This window comes from Notolepis coatsorum (genome assembly GCF_963971535.1).
Source record: "Notolepis coatsorum genome assembly, chromosome: 18".
Classification (NCBI taxonomy): domain Eukaryota; kingdom Metazoa; phylum Chordata; class Actinopteri; order Aulopiformes; family Paralepididae; genus Notolepis; species Notolepis coatsorum.
The window spans coordinates 73,966,159-73,970,214 of record NC_140182.1 but is presented as its reverse complement, the minus strand read 5'-3'; the positions used below and the strand labels follow the sequence as shown (position 1 = coordinate 73,970,214).

The 4,056-nt window shown below is 39.8% G+C and overlaps 1 long non-coding RNA gene across 1 annotated transcript; it reads right to left on the bottom strand.

The window, feature by feature from the left end:
* Window positions 1–480: 480 nt before the first annotated feature.
* On the bottom strand, window positions 481–3,777 carry LOC311245029. The gene is made up of 3 exons (XR_014620727.1): window positions 3,755–3,777; window positions 1,002–1,139; window positions 481–907 (listed from the first exon to the last, which is right to left on the bottom strand). It is a non-coding gene; the product is annotated as an uncharacterized lncRNA (long non-coding RNA).
* Between the last annotated feature and the right edge of the window lie 279 nt (window positions 3,778–4,056).

Here is a 4,056-nt window from a genome sequence, read left to right as displayed (position 1 = left end):
ATGATCCACATCATCCTTGGGTGGCCTTAGATGGCACGGGAAAGGTGGTTGCAGGTCACTGTGACTGTATGGCAGGGTGAGTTATACAAAATAATATTTTTTAAATAAAAAATAAATAATAAAAAGAATGTTGCCACAAATTTACCAGTGTTACCCACCCAACAGGAGCAACAGGCGGCCAGCAGCACAAGCACTCCAGTCTACTGCTTGTGTAAAACAACAACAGAATCAGAGAGCATGTTTGGCTGTGACACCTGTGATGACTGGTTCCATCCCAGGTGTCTAAACCTCAAAAGGCTACCGAAAAGCAAGACATGGTATTGCCCGGAGTGCAGAAAAAAGAAAAAGAAGTCTAACCCTAACTAAGTTGCTGTACTCTGTCGTCTACTCTAAGCCATCCTATATTGTCAAAGTGGGCAGGGGTGAGGTGCGTTCTAGGAGTAAGGTCAAGCAGTAGTCTGACCAGTTTGTTTTGTGATGTTTGTAATTTAGTTTTTAGCCCTTTTGAAGTTTTATGTTATGGCTTCCTTCTTGGAGAAAATGTAGGTCTGCCAATGCTGCTGTTATGCATATGTTATGCATTGTTGTGCATGTTGAAACTTGAAATAGCACTTTTGTATTTTTGTATATAAAAAAAATAAGCATTTTTTACATGCATTGTTGTGCATGTTGAAATTGTAGGCCTGCCAATTGATGTCCACAGATGAAGCGGTCAAGGAGCTTGACTCGACCTTGGTTCTCTGTTGGTCACCATCCTCCTTGGCTGCATCCCTCTCCTCTCTGAGAGACTGCATCTCGTCAAACAGAGACTGCTCAGTGATGGGAGGTGTGGCTGCTTCCTCAACTTGGGCTGCTGCCTCAACTTGGATGTCTTGGCTGCAACGTTTAGTCCTCTTGTGGGGAGTCACTTTAAATTAAATAAAAACCATACTAATAAGAAACTGCAATTTAGGAACCCATTGATTTTGGCACATAACTGAAAACTAGATGATATCACTTACGATGGTATGAAGAGGAGTTCCTTTTTGCACGCCGCTCATGGCGACTGATGTTCGTTGACGTAGATGGTGTAGACTGTGATGTTGAAGGGAATACAGATGGAATGTAGTCTGGGTGTGTTTGGTCATTGACCTTTGCACCTGAATGAATGAATGAATGAATGAATGAATGAATGAATGAATGAATGAATGAATGAATGAATGAAAACGTTATTAACAGATTGCAGAATGGATACAATACAGTACGGCTCAATACACACAATTGTTAAGGGGATGCAGACCAGAGAGACTTTCGTCTTGTTTACATCAGGGTCCCCCATTTTCAATTCATAGTGACATTTGTGACATACTCAACATACATGACATCATGACATTTATGGCATAGGGACATACATGACATACAGGTATATAGTACTGTTACATTTGTGACATAATATGATATGCAAATATACAGTACTGTTACCCCATAGATCCTGACAGAGAGTATATACATATGACATGTATATTACAAGCAATACGACTATTCAATAACAAGTCCTTAGAGCAAGGACAACAACACTGAATGTGATTGATAAATAGTATACTAGTAACATATAAAAATGAAAAAGGCATGTAGGCTACACTGAGAATGGACTATTATGGGGAAGTAGCTAGCAGAGACTGCTAGCTAATCAATCAATCAGCTAGCAGCTAACATCTGCTGTTTACAGCCTCACAGCCAATACAACTTAATTTACTATATAAATATGTGTTCCTTATTCTCACCTGTTATGAAATGGGTAGAGCAGACATACGTAGAATTTGACTTGGGGGACCAGGGTCTGCTTTTGCACGCTGCTCATGGCGACTGATGTTCGTTGACGTAGATGGTGTAGACTGTGATGTTGAAGGGAATACAGATGGAATGTAGTCTGGGTGTGTTTGGTCGTTGACCTTTGCACCTGAATGAATGAATGAATGAATGAATGAATGAATGAATGAATGAATGAATGAATGAATGAATGAATGAATGAATGAAAACGTTATTAACAGATTGCAGAATGGATACAATACAGTACGGCTCAATACACACAATTGTTAAGGGGATGCAGACCAGAGAGACTTTCGTCTTGTTTACATCAGGGTCCCCCATTTTCAATTCATAGTGACATTTGTGACATACTCAACATACATGACATCATGACATTTATGGCATAGGGACATACATGACATACAGGTATATAGTACTGTTACATTTGTGACATAATATGATATGCAAATATACAGTACTGTTACCCCATAGATCCTGACAGAGAGTATATACATATGACATGTATATTACAAGCAATACGACTATTCAATAACAAGTCCTTAGAGCAAGGACAACAACACTGAATGTGATTGATAAATAGTATACTAGTAACATATAAAAATGAAAAAGGCATGTAGGCTACACTGAGAATGGACTATTATGGGGAAGTAGCTAGCAGAGACTGCTAGCTAATCAATCAATCAGCTAGCAGCTAACATCTGCTGTTTACAGCCTCACAGCCAATACAACTTAATTTACTATATAAATATGTGTTCCTTATTCTCACCTGTTATGAAATGGGTAGAGCAGACATACGTAGAATTTGACTTGGGGGACCAGGGTCTGCTTTTGCACGCTGCTCATGGCGACTGATGTTCGTTGACGTAGATGGTGTAGACTGTGATGTTGAAGGGAATACAGATGGAATGTAGTCTGGGTGTGTTTGGTCGTTGACCTTTGCACCTGAATGAATGAATGAATGAATGAATGAATGAATGAATGAATGAATGAATGAATGAATGAATGAATGAAAACGTTATTAACAGATTGCAGAATGGATACAATACAGTACGGCTCAATACACACAATTGTTAAGGGGATGCAGACCAGAGAGACTTTCGTCTTGTTTACATCAGGGTCCCCCATTTTCAATTCATAGTGACATTTGTGACATACTCAACATACATGACATCATGACATTTATGGCATAGGGACATACATGACATACAGGTATATAGTACTGTTACATTTGTGACATAATATGATATGCAAATATACAGTACTGTTACCCCATAGATCCTGACAGAGAGTATATACATATGACATGTATATTACAAGCAATACGACTATTCAATAACAAGTCCTTAGAGCAAGGACAACAACACTGAATGTGATTGATAAATAGTATACTAGTAACATATAAAAATGAAAAAGGCATGTAGGCTACACTGAGAATGGACTATTATGGGGAAGTAGCTAGCAGAGACTGCTAGCTAATCAATCAATCAGCTAGCAGCTAACATCTGCTGTTTACAGCCTCACAGCCAATACAACTTAATTTACTATATAAATATGTGTTCCTTATTCTCACCTGTTATGAAATGGGTAGAGCAGACATACGTAGAATTTGACTTGGGGGACCAGGGTCTGCTTTGGTCGACTCTCCCGTCTGCTCTACCCAGTCAAAGGAAGTTGACTTCGAGAATATACAGTACTGTTTACAGTATGTGTACAAGGGAAGACTACTCGAAATGTGTTGTTTTCTTTGTGCATTAAGCCAGTCAATTTGCTCTTTGTATGGGATTATAACGGAGTTGTTCTTGTTTGTGTGCTCCCCTCGCATTTGGCGATCAATTGGACTTGAAAACAGCAGTGACCACCACTCGTTAGATCATATGAAACAGTAGCCCCTGTCACGTCACGTAAGCGGCAGATAAAACAGTGAAGATCAGATCATTTGACTTACCACTTAATCCAACGTTCATTCCCCACAAGCGTCTCCGGTGACCCGAACACCAGCCAGTATTTACCCTGGTCGATTTGGTCGTCCACTCCTGCACTGTTCCCGGCACATGCTGCCGATTAAGGGCACGTACTTGGTCCTCAATAATGGACATTAGTGGACAAACCACTAAAACAATGGGGTTTACGTGCCATTTGGAATAGCCATAGGTCTTTGCTGTAGCCGGTATTTTTGTATTTCCGATTCACATTTAGGAGGCATAGCAAGTTCGGTTGTCTCGAAGGAAGGATATAATTCCAACTTGA